Below are 18,980 nucleotides of genomic sequence, written 5' to 3'. Positions count from 1 at the left end.
GTTTAAAGTCAGACATTACTAGATGGCGTTGTAGACATAGCCTACCAGTGGATTGTATGCCGCGCGGTTTGTATGTGTGCGTGCAGGTGGTGCGCAATGTACGTACGCGCTGGGTCCGCTCATCAGTGTGCGTAGTCGAATGCACACGTGCTCACTTATATTTGTTTCGTTGTATCTATCTACCTCTAATTATAGCTGTTGCTTACTTGCGCGACAAAGCTAGACTACATTTCTGTCGGCATATGGTGTCGACAATTGCCATTCGGCTACGCCGGCTGCTGAGTAAAATATAGCACGCACCTATTAGTATTGGTATTATTTTTAACCGTCGCCTCATCTCTCAAGAAGGACGGTTATCAAGTCGTCTGTATGTTTTTTTTTATTTTTTTTTATGTTTGTTCCTCGATATCTCCGTCGCTTCTGGACCGATTTTGAAAAATTTTTTTTTGATTGAATGTATATGCATACAGATTGGTCCCATTTTTCTCAGATCCCAGTTCTGAAGATGGGATCCTGGAGAAATCGAGGGAACTCCTCGAATCTGAAAGGCATACATATGCTGATTTTTGTGTTTTTAAAGGAACAGCATGCATTTGGGTACGGAAAAGTGACATTTGGTGCAGTGGAACGGCTGATGATGGCTAGAACGGAACTCTTCAAATCTGAACGGCACGGTTATAGTGACTTTGGTATTTTTATAAGAACAGCATGCACTTTCGTCCAGAACAGTGACATTTGGTGCAGTGGAACTGCTGATGATGGCCAGAACCTAAACTCCTCAAATCTGAACGGCACGCTTATAGTGACTTTGCCATTTTTAGGGTTCCGTAGTCAACTAGGAACCCTTATAGTTTCGCCATGTCTGTCTGTCTGTCCGTCCGTCCGTCCGTCCGCGGATAATCTCAGTAACCGTTAGCACTAGAAAGCTGAAATTTGGTACCAATATGTATATCAATCACGCCAACAAAGTGCAAAAATGAAAAATGGAAAAAAATGTTTTATTATGGTACCCCCCTACATGTAAAGTGGGGGCTGATATTTTTTTTATTCCAACCCCAACGTGTGATATATTGTTGGATAGGTATTTAAAAATGAATAAGGGTACACTGAGATCGTTTTTTGATAATATTAATATTTTCGGAAATAATCGCTCCTAAAGGAAAAAAAAAGTGCGCCCCCCCCCTCTAACTTTTGAACCATATGTTTAAAAAATATGAAAAAATCACAAAACTAGAACTTTATAAAGACTTTCTAGGAAAATTATTCTGATTTTGATAGGTTCAGTAGTTTTTGAGAAAAATACGGAAAACTACGGAACCCTACACTGAGCGTGGCCCGACACGCTCTTGGCCGATTTTTTATAAGAACAGCATGCGCTTAGACTTATATTGACCGGGATATAGACCGTGATTACCTTTTTGATTTTTGTCGAGCTCCCGATATTTTCCGTGATCATGATGCATGCAACTGCGTCGAAATATCGGGAGCTCGACAAAAATCAAAAAGGTAATCACGGTCTATATCCCGGTCAATATAAGTCTAATGAAAATAACCGTGAATCATTCAAAACTCTTAGCATGCGCTTACGTCTAGAACAGTGACATTTGGTACATTGGAACTGCTGATGATGGTCAGAACCGAACTCCTCAAATCTGAACGGCACGCTTATAGTGACTTTGGTATTTTTATAAGAACAGCATGCACTTACGTCCAGAACAGTAACATTTGGTGCAGTGGAACTGCTGATGATAGTCAGAACCGAACTCCTCAAATTTGGACGGCACACTCATAGTGACTTTGGTATTTTTGGAAGAAAATCTTGCATTTAAGTCCAAAACAGTGACATTTATTTAGTTATGTTTGTTAAGCATATTGAGTTTTCAAGTCAAAGTTTGTCAAGCTTCGATTTCTTATAATGTAATCTGATTCATGAGGAATTGAGGAAACTCCTCAAACCTTAACGTTATACGTATATTCATTTGTGTTGCCATCTAATAATTAAAGCATTAAAAGCCGTTTTAAAAATACTTACACATTTCTACATAATCCAACATTCGCAAGTAGCTTTCACCAGAACCCGAAAGGCGACGGTTTTTTTTTTCTTAAAAATTATGTTGAGCCGTTTTATTATGAGTCCTGTGGCACATTGTTGTTTATATAAGGTCCTAATTTATTAGATGCAGATATTTTTTACAGCTATAGTACTCGGTCTCTGGAGTATATTAAACCGTGAAACATTATAGCTTTTACGATGTTTTTTTGGAGAAAACGGAAAAACAAATTTTCTACGTAAAAACATCCTGTTTATGTGATTATTAAATGAAAACTCATTGAACAGATTCTAGTACCTCTTTTACGTACCACTTAACTGTAACCGGCCACTTCAATGACATGTGCAGTTTTCCCGCCGAACCTTTACGACATTTACAACAAACAATTGTTGACATGACAGACAGTGTTATTGTGACATGTGATAATGCACATGATGATTTTTTTTAGACGAAATTATAATTAATTTTTTTGTTAGGAAAATGAAATCAAAAAAGTTACATGAAAAGATTTCTTAATTTATATTTAAAGTTAATTATTTTAATGAAAAGTATCATGTGTTAAAATATCTGCAACTAATAAATTAGGACCTTATATAACCTCGTAAGGACGTCTTGTTAAACCAAATGTTAAAACTCCAGTTTTAAGTAGGTAACATGAATAACAAATTATTTAGTTTCACTAATCAAATTGATTGCTCTATAAATTGATATAATCTGTCAAACAAGTCTGTCAGTAAATAAGAACATAGAAAACTGTAGGTATCCTTTTCTATAGCACCCTAAAGAAAAGGACGCGTGGTGACCTGGTGACGTCTTAGAAAAGTTACTTCGTTGGGTTAGTATCGACACAGATTCGAGAACAGCATATTAATGAAAGTTAAAATAAATCATGTAAATAAAATTGTTATTTGTTATACACACTGTTTTTATTGAATTCCGTTAACTTTAAGGGAAGATCAAATGAATTTAATGTCTCTAAGAAACTTAACTCTTACGGTTATCGAGTTATTAAAAAAATAAAGATAATTACTGAACATGTGTGTGACTGCCTTTACCAAAGATAATTACTGAACACGTGTGTGACCAATTCCTAATGTTTTTTGTTTTGACATGTGCAGTCAATCACTTGACACTAACTTGAATGTTATTCGTAAGGGTCTCTCACACTAATAAATTCATTTAGGTACATAGAGGTATACATTACATCAGGGTGGCAAACGGCCTCCGCGCGGTTAGTATGACTGTGTGCTCGCCGCTTACGTACTCGCTCTATCCGCGACACATGCAAGCGGATGTGAATGAACAAGATTTAGTCGCGGCCCTGCGCCCCGCGCCCCTACCTACCTATACTAGTACCTATTCTACGCATCACATTTGCACTGACCTTGAGAGGCCCGTACCCCCAATCAAAGAATGCGTTGGTTTATTAAAATTTAAAGCACTAATTAGAAATGTGGGAAAAAAACCGTCGTCGGTGTCGTTTTTCATTTCGTGTGATATCTATTTCAATGTATAAATATGGAAATGTATATTATTAAGTAAACAAATACATGTACTTAATATAAAAAATAAAAGGTAATGTAACGGTTACCGCGATAGTTACTCATGAAATAAAATTATGGAAACGGATTAATTAACGTTTCCATAGTTTTATTTCATTGTCTAGAGTAATTTTTACTCATGAAATTGAGAAAAACACCGAAATTAGTTATTTACTGAAACTTGACGTTCACATGTTCATTGTAATATGCCTACTTGAAAAATAAATATTTCATTTTCATTTCATTTCAACACATAATTACTATTATCTGTTATGGCCTTATGGCTGCCGGCCAGATGAGCCATTTTTTTAAAAAGTTGTTCACCCCTGTTTTTTTGTAACATGGGTGTTTTTTACGCGATTCATACTCAGAATCTCAAGGTCTTTCGATCCTGCCTGATAGGAAGTAAAAAAATGTCTTAACCCATTCATGGCCAAGGACTGTCGAGCGTACACATCACGCCGGGCCACCATACAAACCGTTTTTAGCTAAAACGCGTGACTCAGCTCATGGGTCTCTGGCCTGGCGCGAACGCAAAATAAATTGCCGCTTATGAATCCGGCCAGTTGAACAAATCTTATGCAACATTTTTACTGACCAACTGTTTTCTGTTCATATTAAAAATAAATGTATTTACTAATTTGTTGCTATTTGTAAGAATGAACATTTTATAGTCAGACCAGAAATATATGATTGTCAAGAGGATGCTGGTATTCTCATATAATTAATTAATTATACGGTTCAGAAAAGTATTTACAATGAAATTCCGCAACTTAGCGCGTGATTATGTATATTTCTAGTCATCCATAGCCAAGGTCACAAAAATCACAAAATACGAAATCACTGGAAGAGCACTGCGAGGGGTATAAAGTCGCCAACGAATAAATGGTGACTAAATAGAATTTCCCATATTACTCTAAAATACATCCTAATAGAGGGGATGGGAAAAATAATTTCTTGAGTTTTTGTCAAAAATACCACGTGAAAGATGAGACGATCGCTTAATCCGCCGCCGCTCAGGTGCATTCATTGTTTATTGGCCAAGTGTCACCGATAATCTTACATGTGGCCTGTCATGATCTTTGTTTTGGTAAACGTCATTATAATAGAAACAATAGAGCGCTTAAAAACTGTTATAAACACCACGCAAATATTTAGAAAAAAACTTGTCTTGTAAATATTTGTCACACACTTTTATGATAATACAATATAATTACTATTTAGTTTGTGACTGTTTAAGCCGCTCCGGTTTTGTAATGAAACAAAAAAATATAGCATGGTAATAAGTTTGGTTCTTAGAAATGTTGCTTGCTGCCATCCAAACAGTAATCCGTTGTAAAATGGTACAATTTGCAACGAATTTCGTCATGAAATAAGCTTTAAAACAATGCAATAAAGTTTATTTTTGCGTGCTATGAAAATATGTGTAGTTTTTACAAGTAGCGCCAGGCCACGGTGACCCATACCTTGAGTCGTGTCTATAACTTCAGGCATGTATATATTATTTATATTTTTGAAATGTGGATTCATCCATTTGCTTGGAACACGTATGGATCTCGAATTTCAGAATATTTACTGTATTACACTTGTAAACCAAACTTTAATATTCTCGACCCCATTTCACTAAAAAAAAATCATGTTTAAATTTTTTTTTTCATTATACCTTATGAAAATGGTTGTTAGCTCAAATTATACTTACATTATTACGTTATATTACGTTTTGTTTATGTTTAAATCAGAATTTATTCAGGACTCACATGCGAGTCATCGGCCCTGCGGAACTGTTTCACCATGACTCATAAGCTGAGTTGCTGGCCCTGAATGGGTTAAGATATCCATACATTTTTCAAAACTTCCATTCCGTTACTGCCATACAAAATGTATGAAAAAAAAACCGGCCAAGAGCGTGTCGGGCCACGCTCAGTGTAGGGTTCCGTAGTTTTCCGTATTTTTCTCAAAAACTACTGAACCTATCAAGTTCAAAACGATTTCCCTAGAAAGTCTTTATAAAGTTCTACTTTTGTAATTTTTTTCATAATTTTTAAACATATGGTTCAAAAGTTAGAGGGGGGGGGGGGCCTTTTTTTTCCTTTAGGAGCGATTATTTCCGAAAATATTAACATTATCAGAAAACGATCTTAGTAAACCCTTATTCATTTTTAAATATCTATCCAACAATATATCACACGTTGAGGTTGGAATGAAAAAAATATCAGCCCATACTTTACATGTAGGGGGTACCCTAATAAAACATTTTTTTCCATTTTTTATTTTTGCACTTTGTTGGCGTGATTGATATACATATTAGTACCAAATTTCAGTTTTCTAGTGTTTACGGTTACTGAGATTATCCGCGGACGGACGGACGGACGGACGGACGGACGTACGGACGGGCAGACAGACATGGCGAAACTATAAGGGTTCCTAGTCGACTACGGAACCCTAAAAATGGTAACGGAATGGGAAAAAACTAGGGAGACTTTTTTTCCTATTAGGTTAGGAGTGAAAGAGCTCACGATTCTGAGTGGAAACAACATAAAAATTTCCAAATTCAAAAAAAGTCGGGTGGACGTACAACTTTGACAAAAATAAAAATGTCCCAGATAACAGTTCTAATCAACATTCTACAATTAAAATGATTTATTAATAATGAAGAACTAACACGATAAGGTAGGCAAGCACGAATTCAAATTTGTGATTTTTGTGTTTATTGCCATCGCGCAGTCGGGGGCGGTGCCGCTCGGTCGCATCAAGTCCGAAGTTAGAGAAAATATAGAGAGCGCTCGATCGCGAGTAGCTACTTGCGCCGGCGGCGGCGGACGCGGTTGTGTGCGTGCGCCACGCGCACGCACACAGGGCCTCTCTGTGGGTTCCACCCCCGTCAGCGCGACGGCGATAAAGTCCTAAAAATCTCAAATTTGAATTCGTGCTTCGGTATCGTATCCTCTTAAGGGTTAATTCGCCTTCTGAATTTGTTATGAAAGTGCGTGCATTAGTGACGAATCGCTTAGTGGACGCCAGGCTTCACATATTGCTTTTCGTTTTACCAACAACGCCATTCATTCATAAGTTTCATTAACGATACCATGTGGTTACGGAGTGCACACGAGTTGAATACGGCTAAGTAACCAGTCTAAAATGTGCCGTCCAGACGCGTAAGAAGATCATGGTTCCGGAGAGCGCCCTTACACTGGTTTTTTGAGCGTATGACTAGCCCGCACTCAAGTGGCTATTCTAATTATATCACGTACGTTATGCACAGTCACTCCATCTAGTGACAAGAGGTAATAATACTTAGACGACTCAATAACGTTCAATGCGAGTTTGCTGATGTTGTATTCAGTCGTGTAATAAATTTTAGATTCGAATTTTGAAAAATATTGCATTGAATTCGTGTTTTTGTGGATTTGTGTATTAAATTAATGATATTCTTAATGCATGAGACTAAAATAATACCTTTGAGACCTTTAAATTTATTGAATAAATAGGTCATAATGGCTAATCGTGGCACGTAGCGCCATCTATGATTTTGGTTTGACATTAATTATACGATGTTCCGGATGAGACCCCATGTCAGTAGCAACTTCCTGTATAATTTTCGTGATCGTTTACCTTTGCAATAATTACAAATTGCAAGCAAAATGCGTGTAAAATTCTTGTTGATTTTATTGTTGTAAAAGTTGGTTCGTACGCATTATTAACCCTGAATATTAACATCATAATATATGCATCATATTATTTTTAACAGGCGAGATAACACGAGAAGACTTTCAATCATGATAAGTCGGTGTTCACGCGTCAGCTGATAACGATCTTGGATGGAATATAACCATTCCGTGATTTAAAACCGTAGAAACATACGCTTTATTTATTCTTTCAGAAGATAAAGAGATCTCACACATTGAAACAGACAGAACAGAAGCGACTCAAGCAGGATCCGACCAGCGTTTTCATCAGCTTCTGCAGCGAATCTATTTTCTTTGTATAACCAAGAATACGGAGATGGCCGAGCAAATATTTAACTTCAAATAGCTTCACGAATATTATAATTAATATCGTATAACCTAACCACAAAATTAAAATTTTGAAAAAACCCCCGACTGCGACATAGTAGACCGATTTTCATGAAACATGGCTAAGAACGCTCCCGACTAACTCAGCTTTCAGACAAAAAAACTAAACCTAAATCGGTTCATCCGTTCGGGAGCTACGATGCCACAAACTGACACACACACAGACAGACAGACAAACAGACAGACAAACAGACAGACAGACAGACAGACACGTCAAACTTATAACACCCCGTCGTTTTTGCGTCGGGGGTTAAAAAAGCACTTAGAATTTCTGGATGCTGATGCTTATCCACAGAAAGATAAAAATGATGCCCCCGTATATCTATAAAGACCTGTTGACAGTTGTTTATACTTTCAGCCACCAGAAAAATCAGTAAAATTATCTATTTTGTTGATTAAAACGTTAGTGTGCGTCTTATTAAAGATCAGAGCACGAGGAAGCAACTCGACGCCATTTCCGTCAACACCCAATTTTGGTCTCAGTTAATTTTAAACTCGATGAAATCTCTACAAATCTCGTCGAAAGACATGTGTTTTATTAACTATCGGAGGCCGCCCGACGGGCCACCATTTTGGGAGAATGCTTAATTTAAAAGTGTTTAGCTGTCTAGCTGTCTTATGAGGACATTGTCCGTCCAGAGGAGACCGTGTTTTCGAATAAATCAGCTCTGTAAATCGAATTCGTGTATAAATCACTATACTTATTACTATTGTTGCCCATGGTGACCTACTAATTCCACTACTTTTAGTCTGTCACGTAGTGTCCAATGAGAGACAATAAAACTACAGTAGGTAATTTTTAAATAATATTTTTGTTGTTTTTTAATATCTTAAAACTAATTAGCAGTAACGAAACCGAAACTATTTCGAAATGGCGATATCAATTTTAATTTATCAGTTCTGTAATCAATGTTGCAAAAATCCTGTTCGATGCAAAAATATAAAACTTTTGCAAATATGCAAAGGAGGTAGAAGGCAGTAAACATTTATCTGACATTCACTTATCAATGCATACATTGCATAATTATTTCGTGATCATATATCCTTATATAAGAAATGTGTAGTTATCTCATCATCTCAACTGGCGTTCAAAATCTGTCAGATTATCAAAAGTTTGAGATATAGTTTCAAGCTATTCAAAATTAGGTATTTAGGTAGGCGTTATGTATTAATTCACTTGGTAACTAATAAAATTATTAAAAAGTGTATGAATACATAACGCACTTTACTAACTTCGAGCTTTCAAAGGTTTTTTTTTTTTTTTTTTTTTTTTTAATTACTTCGAGCTTTCAAAGGTACGGGCCGATTCTAATTTTATTAAAATATGCAAATAAAATATGGATAGGATATGTCTGTAACGTCTTTGTGTGAAATTTGATAGACCCATCTGCCATTATCATTTTAAGTGACGTTCCTAATATTGCAGTGACATCATAATTACATACATCCTCGTCTTAAAAAGTCTTCTCATGCAATAAAACTTTGGAAATGGATTATATCGCTGGAATGAATTGTAAATTCATTATACGCGATATGATGAGTAACTATCGCGGTAACCGAAGAGAACCAATATTGTCTTCTCATGTTAGAAGCATTCGATATACGGCATATACTTGAAGTTCAAGTATGAACAATGAGTTTTTCGGAACTATGTGCGACATGTCATTTGATATTTTAGCAGTCGCTTTTCGGTGAAGAAAAACATCGTGAGGAAACCGGACTAGTTACAACAAGGTTACCCTTCGGGTTGGAGGTTCAGATGGCAGTCGCTTTCGTAAAAACTAGTGCCTACGCCAAATCTTGGGATTCGTTGTCAAAGCGGACCCCAGGCTCCCATGAGCCGTGGCAAATGCCGGGATAACGCCAGGAGGATGATGACTTGCAGTTCAAGTAAGATGGTGGACATTAGCTATTTAAGCTTCTTCTTCTTCTTCATGTACCATCTCCGTCCAGGAGGTCGGCGACCGTATATCCATATGTCTCTCTCTATTTTTATTGGACAAAAATCTACAATGGAGTCCTCATATAAGGAAACTAGCAAGCAAATTAAGTTCAGCCGCATACGCCGTTAGGAGAATCAGGCAACTGACTAATGTTGAGACAGCTCGCCTAGTGTATCATAGTTATTTTCACAGTGTAATGTCAAACGGTATTCTGGTTTGGGGCAAAGCAGCTGACATACAGACTATCTTTGTATTACAAAAGAGAGCCAATCGTTCTATTTACAACTTAGGAACACGTGAATCAGTAAGAGAACTCTTCAAAGAAATTAATATCTAACTGTAGCTTCCCAATACATTTATGATAGTATAATTTATGTTGTTAAGAATTTAGACTGTTTCACTAAGAATTCTGATATCCATAATTATAACACTAGAAACAAAAATAAGCTTGCCATAAAGAAGTTTCGTGTCCGTAAAGTACAGAAGTCATTTGTTGGGCAATGCATTCATTTTTATAATAAGTTACCTGACACTGCTTTGAGATTACCCCTCCCAGCTCTTAAGAACTACTTAAAAAAATCATTGATGTTAAAGGCTTATTACAGAGTCGAGGACTATTTGACAGACAAACATGCATGGCCCGAACCAGAAACTACAAAAAACGAATAGCAATTAAAATAATTGTATTATGTATAGAGGACAGTTCAGATAAGAAAGCACATCAAATATTTTATATTTTATGTTGTGTAGGTAAATTACATATTTAGTGATATTGAGATTCATATTATCTTTTTCTTCTGTGACAATTTGATATGTTTTCTCTGAAGAAGAACGACGTATTATTAAGCAATAATATAATTTATTGAAATTAATTTCCATAGAGTACCTAGTCTGTTCATATTCTTTGATTAATACTTTTGCATGTTAAATTGTATCTTGTTATTTAATGCATGTTAATTATAAGATGTAATGTTTTGAAAAGAAGTTGCCCGCCGAGTTTCTTGCCGGTCCCATAGTGGATACCCCCCTCCCAACTGAGGGGGGACTGAAATCTTCTCGAGGCTGAGGCGTAGGGTTAGAGCCGACGTAGCTTTATTTGACGTTCATATGCGCATTGTAATATGCCTACTTGAAAAATAAATATTTCATTTTCATTTTCATTTCATTTTAGTCATGCGCAGCTAAAGCTGCGTTTATATTTGTCTGTTGTGTTGTGTCGTGACGCATCAGAACGGTATCGGTTTCAACCATTTAATATCGTTGCATTCACATTTATCTGATGCACTGTGTTGTGACGGCTTGTGTTGTGTGAGTTGTGTCGCGTCACAAGCGATCCCGGTCCGCGTCAGACCGGGTGATAGGTACGGGGGCGGGGCAGCGACACGACACAGCTCCTTTGGCTAGTGTGAACGCGCCAGTCTTGTGTTGTTACGCGTCAGAGCTGCAAGTATGGATGGCGAACTGCTCGCTCCAATACCTCCTTCTCTTTTTTTCTTTTGTAAGATGCGTAGCCAGCGCTTAGCTTTAAGCTAAGTTCACATTTGTCTGTCGTGTCGTGTTGTGATGCTCTCTGTCGTGATGGCTACTGTTCACATTAATATGACGTGTTATGACGCATTCTGACGCAATTTTTTATCAGTTCGTTCTCAGCACTCGGATAGCTCACACGTTCACAATGTTTTTTCAAGAATCATCCGATTCAGATTCCGATTTTGAAGATGAATTGCAATTGTTGGCGCTGGCGCTCCTTACAAAAGAAAAAAAGAGAAGGAGGTATTGGACTCATCCAGTAAATAGAAAAAGAGAGAGTAAAGGCGAGTTTCATAGTCTCGTTAAAGAGCTTGAGAGTGATCCTGAAAAATTTCATCAGTATTTTAGAACGTCGAAGGCACATTTTGAAAAAATTCATAGTTGCCAGCCATCCATACTTGCAGCTCTGACACGTAACAACACAAGACTGGCGCGTTCACACTAGCCAAAGGAGCTGTGTCGTGTCGCTGCCCCGCCCCCCGTACCTCACCCGATCTGACGCGGACCGGGATCGCTTGTGACGCGACACAACACAACACAAGCCGTCACAACACCGTGCATCAGATAAATGTGAATGCAACGATATTAAATGGTTGAAACCGATACCGTTCTGATGCGTCACGACACAACACAACAGACAAATATAAACGCGGCTGTTTGTCTATGCTCTTCACTTTTAACCAGTCTTTTATATTCCTACTCCATGATATGCGCCTTCTACCACGGCCACGCTTCCCTTCAATTTTTCCTTCAATTATCAATTTCAGTAGGTTATATTTATTGCTGCTTACTGCTGGTTATAGCTAAGATTACGGATGAAAATTATTAATTATTAAAAATCGGTACGAATAAGATAGTAGAAAGTTCCTTTATTCAATAAAGCAGAGTGAATTTATAGTTCTGAGGAAGTGAATGGATAACTTCCTCATTTTCCCTGACTGACAGGTAAAGCTACCTCAACCAATGGGGTCATCTATTGGCAAATACTTGAGAGCCAACGGTGTTCATAATGTTTTTTATCAATGAAAATTGTACCTACAAATCATCATAGCTGGGCATTAACTCGTTAATCCGTTAATTAACAAAGTTATCATTTCGATTAACGGATTAACCTTTAAGTTAACTTTTAAAAGTGTTAACGGAGTCGTTAACTTCCTAGCGGAAGTTCTTCCGGTAACAAGTTCTGAACGCACTACTCGATACTAGGTCATAGGTGCCAACAATTTAATATTAGAATAGTTTACAACATATATTACAAGCAGAAGGAATTGAAAACTGAATACTGATTAATACTATTGTAAAATTACCTAAAAATCAGTGAGTGGTGAGCATTAGACTCTTCGTTCGTCGCGACATCTATTGACAAGTAGCAGTACAGGGTGGCTAGCCGAATGGCACAATCGCTCACGAAACGCTCACGAAACGAAGCGCTAGTAGATATCTATCTCTATCGCGCTTGCGTATTGGCGCGACAGAGCCAGCGGCGTATCGCTTTCGTTTGGCGTCGGAGAAATGCCATTCGGCTACGGGGCCTGATAATTTACGCTATTTGACGCGTGATTGACCCATGAATGTCGCTAGATGTCACTACAAATAACTCGCATTTACTGATGTATGCAGTTACAATACAACTCTTCCCTTACTTATTCCTCTAACTATGTAGTCAAGCAACAAAAGTCCTATTAAAAATGTCAAACACACTTCACCAGAGAGTTCCACGTAAATCACTGACTATAATTATATGTCGGCCAAGTATTTCCTACCCTCAAGGCTTGACCATTAAGAGTAACATGACTAACTCTTAGTTAACCTGTTATTTATTGTTATGAGTGCTAATGTGGAATGTGTCACCTTAATTTATTTGACTACTGTGTGACCCAAATACTCCGACCTTCGACTAGTTTCTTTAATGACATCTCATCTAGTTAGCAGAGTGCATAAAGTAGGTAATAGATACCAGTGACTGATATTTAGGGTTAAAAATTTTGAAAAAACCCCCGACTGCGACATAGTTGACCGATTTTCATGAAACATGGCTAAGAACACTCCCGACTAACTCAGCTTTCAGACAAAAGAAAACTAAATCTAAATCGGTTCATCCGTTCGGGAGCTACGATGCCACAGACAGACACACACACAGACAGACAAACAAACAGACAGACAGACAGACAGACAGACAGACAGACAGACAGACGGACAGACAGACAGACAGACGGACAGACAGACAGACAGACAGACAGACACGTCAAACTTATAACACCCCTTCGTTTTTGCGTCGGGGGTTAAAAATAGGACATTTGCGGTTATCCAAAAGGTCCTTCTGGTACTAATTAGGTATTAAGAGTTTTGAATGATTCACGGTTATTTTCATTAGACTTATATTGACCGGGATATAGACCGTGATTACCTTTTTGATTTTGGTCTATATCCCGGTCAATATAAGACTAATTAGGTATTGTTCACAACGCAACTTCTCCTTTTAAACTTCTTTTTAGGTCTTTTCAAGCTACCTGATTCTGACGCAATAGGTTTTCACAATATTTGATAAGCGTATCGCTTTGGTTGGTAGGTGATTAGAGGCGCGTTCCAATATTTTGTGAACACTTTTCCTGCTCCGATATATCAGAGGAGGACTGTAGTCGCAACTGTCGTAAGACCTACAGCAGGGTTGGCACAGGGTTAGCGTCGTTATGTCATTAATACAGTTATAAAAAGACGTGTCATCTATCTCGTGTCAATTTTGTGCTAGACCACAGAATATATAATAGTACAAGTAGGTACAGAAGGCCCACTGCTTTGATATTCACGAAATGCCGCCTTTTTAAATGCCTCCAAATTTCTAACAAAGAAACGAGCCGCACGTGCGCAGCGTCGGACGATAGGGTTGCTTATGGATTAAAACGAATTAATACTCAGATAAAATGTTATAAGTACTATTATATTCAAGTCTTGGGTACTTTCTACATACAGTATTTATATATTTTTGTTTAAGTCCCAACATCACAAGCCTTATTGAACTTTTCCGTGGGACTGAGATCTGTGTAAGATTGTCCTATTTTATTCATGATGACTATTTTACTAGGCATTATTAGCCATTCCACACGCGGACATCGCATATGAACCTTAAAAAAACTCGCGACGTAAAGTAACAATAGAAAGTGCGAACGTGCGTTCCGTGAGAACGCGCGCCACCCCTGATTAGGCCGCGAACTCGCGGCCGCCAGCATGTACTTGTAGCGCGGCGATAGAATCGCAGAGTGAGCCGCCCCTGGCTAGACCTACAGATATTTTCAAACGAGGCTTTGCTCGGCGCAGTTGACCCACTTTCAGATGTCGAGGGCTAAGTTCAAGATTAGGTCTAATAAGCTTGTCAGAGATTTATCTCTGGTGGTATAATGTTGCACGGATTCACATTTACTAACCCGTTTGGTAAAAAGGGCTCTGTCAGCAGTGTCAGCACTAATTTACAGTATATTTTTAAGTCGATTGCTCGAAGTTTAAGCTCCGCTTGATTGTAAGCTGTTATCGTAGACTATGCTAGCGTAAAACACCAGAGGTGTCATAATCATATAAAGTCTCTCTCTTTTAAACTGTCGTAAAATACGTGGCTAAAGTATCCCACAGTAAAGTACAGTCAAAAATTTATGAAATCCTTACCCAGATCTAAATACAAGCCCCCAAGTCCGCCAACTTCAAAATCTCTACACCTTAGACAACATATGTGGTTGTTGTGGCTTGGCAGTTTCTTACAGAACAGAAGCTTTGTGGATAAGTATTCCAACGCTCATATGATCTTCTTCAACCTAGCGTTTTCCCGGCCTAGCGCCAGGGTCCGCTTTCCTGCTCAGCCTTCTCCACTTTGCCCGGTCTTCGGCATCCTGGGTGAGAGATTGTTCTCTTCCATGTCCGCTGTCACGACGTCCAGCCAACGCTCATATGATGATAGCAAAAATTTGCACTACAGTGTATTCAATACAAAGAGCAGATCCCGTGTAGACAAGCCAATAAACACTATACAAATGAACCTCACACTTGGCTAAGCCCGAACAATGGGCGGCAGCGGACGGCGGGATGAATCGCCGGAATCTGCATATCCGAGGGAAAGGAAGACATCAACTGTGCTGAGTAACAGATAAATCTTAGACGGAGTTCCTCTCAACGTTTCAATAGACTGCATGGAGACTTTTGAATAAGGAACTTGACTGTAGTTAAAATAATTTATACCACGCACGAAATAAAGCAAAGGAGGGTAGATCGCGCGCTGTCTATGCAACTTTAACATCCACCCGCCTTCGTCAGTTTTCCGTGATCATGATGCATGCAACTGCGTCGAAATATCGGGAGCTCGACAAAAATCAAAAAGGTAATCACGGTCTATATCCCGGTCAATATAAGTCTAAGTGGCCTATAGGAACATCCGAAACTTTTTTATTGTATATTATAATGATTGGATGCATTAATATTAAATGTTTGGTTTAGGTATTTATCATCTCTCAGAAAATTAAAGCTCACTCCTAGCCCAGAATCATCTGACTTAGTCATAGACGCCATACTTGTTAGGCTTGTGTAGTACATGTACTAATAGTACAAAAGACACGATTTCCTGCACTGTACTAGACCGAACTACTCCCAAACTGCCAAATGATTCTGCTCTCTAGTACATTTAGTACACACACACGCGCAACAGAATGGGAGCGAAAGGAGCGAAGAGCCGAGAAGTGACAATGACAGCATGCAAAGCGATCCGTGATAGACGGAGAGCTGGCAGGATTTTGGAGTAGGTCCTTGAGGCAACCTGGAAAGGTGCTCAGATGCTTCTCTGATCATAGCCAACATCAGGTCTGCAAGTCTGGCAGCTGGGGAGCGGGGCTTTATCGAGCTATGAATTTTTAAAGATTTAATTTTTTGAGGCCCAAAAAAGGTGTTTGAGGCAACCTGGAATTATTAAAAAGTGAAAATAGAGTTCCTCAGAAGTCGCATAGTATTTATGCCAGATCATTTGGCCGGGTCCTTCACCGTGCCAGAACGGTACAAAGTGGTAAAAAAAAAAATTCCAAAAAAGGTTCTTGAGGCAGTCTGTCATTTTTACCAGTGAAAGATGAGGGTCTAAATAGCCATGGAAAAATAATGCCATGACATGAGGTGGGGTCCGTACCCTGCCATTCGATCTTGAAAGTCAATTTTTTAGTTTTTCGTAAATAACTCGTAAACGGTGGCCCACAGCAAAAAAATATGTTAAACAGAAAATATCTACATAAAATTTCCTACAAGAAAGGTTATGTACATTTTTTCGATAGGATCAATATATAAATGGATAATTTAGTAAGAAAGTTTTTTTTAATCGATTACATGCTCCGTTTTTCGTCAATACCTCGTAAACGGTGGCCCACAGCAAAAAATTATGTTAAACAGAAAATATCTACATAAAATTTCCTACAAGAAAGGTTATATAACTTTTTTCGCTAGGATCAATTTTTTAGTTGGAAAGTATTTTTAAATAGATATTTGGGCCGTTTTTTGTTGATAACTCAAAAACGGTGGCTCACAGCCAAAAATAATGTTAGACAGAATTAATCTACATAATATTTCCTACAAGAAAGATTCTATACGTTTTTTCGCTAGAATCAATATTTTAGTTGGAAAGTATTTTTAAATACATTTCATGGGCAGTTTTTTGTTAATAACTCGAATTCGGTGGCTCACAGCCAAAAATAATGTTAAACAGAATTAATCTACATAATATTTCCCACAAGAAAGGTTCTATAATTCGCTAGAATCAATATTTTAGTTGGAAAGTATTTTTAAATAGATTACATGGGCCGTTTTTTGTTAATAACTCGAAATCGGTGGCTCACAGCCAAAAATAATGTTATACAGAATTAATCTAAATAATATTTCCTACAAGAAAGGTTCTATAACATTTTTCGCTAGAATCAATATTTTAGTTGGAAAGTATTTTTGAATAGATTTCATGGGCCGTTTTTTGTTAATAACTCGAAATCGGTGGCTCACAGCCAAAACTAATGTTTCACAGAATTAATCTTCATAATATTTCCTACAAGAAAGGTTCTTTAATATTTTTCGCTAGGATCAATATTTTAGTTGGAAAGTATTTTTCCAACTTCCCGGACCGCCGGCGAGTCCATCAGGGACGCTCCGGGCCTTAGGCCCTACGCGGAGCTCGGCCTTCGGCCTTCGCTCGGCTCCGAAGCTCTACCGTTGGGCCTTCGGCCCGCCGGTTACGCTTGTTTAAGACACTTTTGTAAGGAAATTGTATGGGAGCACTTTATGCCCGCAGTGAAATTACTTTGAGTTGGCCCGGGTGGGAGCCTAAAGGTGAGCCCCGTTCCTGCGGCCCTCCGCGGGGTCGGCCTTCGGCCTCCCACCCTGAAGCTCGCCCTTTGGGCTCGCGAAAATACTTGAAAAAATTATTTTGCCTTAACGGCGGCCATCTTGGATTTTCGAAAAAATTTTTTGGACATTTGTATTCTAAGGGTCCATACCTCTCCGCATGCAAAATTTCAGCGCGCTCGGACCAACTTGAAAAAAAAAGTCGGCCATTTTGAATTTTTTTGATGCAACTTTTTTCTACTCGGGCTCCTGTATGACATTTGATCGAGCACCCCCCGGCTATCTCTTACGGTTTAAAAGTTGCCATACAAAAAAAGTGGAATTTTTTTTCCCATTTGTAGCATTTTTCAAATTTTTTTTATATCATTCTAATCTAAACCCTAGAGAGATTCTATGACCAAAATTTGAGCACTCTAGGATAAACTTGAAAAATCGACAAAAAACAAGTCGGCCATTTTGAAAAAAAAAATGGCGGCCTCAAAAACTGCCCAGGGTCCTCTATGACATTTGGTCGAGCACCCCGCCAATATCTCCCCCCGTTTAGCCAGGCCGTCCAACATTTTTTGACCCAAGAGTCGCAGACCAGATTCCATATTTTTCTCACACGTCTCCCTGCTCCCTCTATACAAAGACACTTCGACCGTCGAAATCGGTTTAGCCGTTCTCCAGATATAGGGAGAGGTTAGAAATCAGTGGGGTTGCAGCTATATATAAGACCGTATGCCTGTTTGCCACCCACGGGATCAAGATTTGTTAAGTCGCAGTATACAGCATTTCTCGGAACTATCTAGCTACTTACGAAAGCAAGGAGCGCCGGACGATCGAACGCAAGTCCGTTGTCTACGACCACAGAGAACCTCCTATAGAGTGGCAATCTTGTATATTTTGTTCGCGATATGAGTCACCAGTGTTTGGGGTGCGAGGAGCGGGCGGGGAATGTGTTAAGCGCGCTGTGATTGGCCGATTCAAGGACGGCGGGCAGTCGCGCCAGATGAAAAGGGACAGAAGTATGACTGTCCCTCTACTGACGCGTAAGTGGCCAATGTAAGTTGACCTATGCCGGCTCTGAATAAATTATAAATATGACTTATTTGTGGAATGTAATGCCGTCTGTTTTTAAATTTGAGCTTCTTGTTACCTTTCCACACTACAGGTGGACATCTTTAAGGCATCAAAATACCCCTTTCCAATTTTTTTGTGCGAAAAACACGCGCTGCTTTCGGGTCTGTTACTTGGTCGATACTGATCGGGCACGGCGAGCGCCCGCGCTTATATCAGTGCAAATACTAGGAAGGCTGGCGACCGCGAGTCGTCTTGTAATGGATGTCTATAGGGGTTGGTCTGTGTCTACGACCTACGAGCGCTCGGCGCAGACTGAGCGGGCCCGTATCAACACAGTGTATTTTATTCGAATTTTAGGTGCTTTAAAAAAATGTCTGTCGACAGAAAGGTATGTCCTATATGTATAATTTTTTTCTTATATGTCAACAA

The 18,980-nt window shown here is 38.7% G+C and overlaps 1 protein-coding gene across 1 annotated transcript in view; it reads right to left on the bottom strand.

The window, feature by feature from the left end:
- The window catches only part of LOC125235312 (disheveled-associated activator of morphogenesis 1-A), a 224,622-nt gene that overhangs the window by 137,837 nt on the left and 67,805 nt on the right, over window positions 1-18,980 (bottom strand). The gene's annotated exons all lie outside the window — the stretch shown is intronic.

This window comes from Leguminivora glycinivorella, chromosome 17 (genome assembly GCF_023078275.1).
Source record: "Leguminivora glycinivorella isolate SPB_JAAS2020 chromosome 17, LegGlyc_1.1, whole genome shotgun sequence".
NCBI classification, from domain to species: Eukaryota; Metazoa; Arthropoda; class Insecta; order Lepidoptera; family Tortricidae; genus Leguminivora; species Leguminivora glycinivorella.
This window is presented reverse-complemented; position numbering and strand designations above follow the sequence as displayed.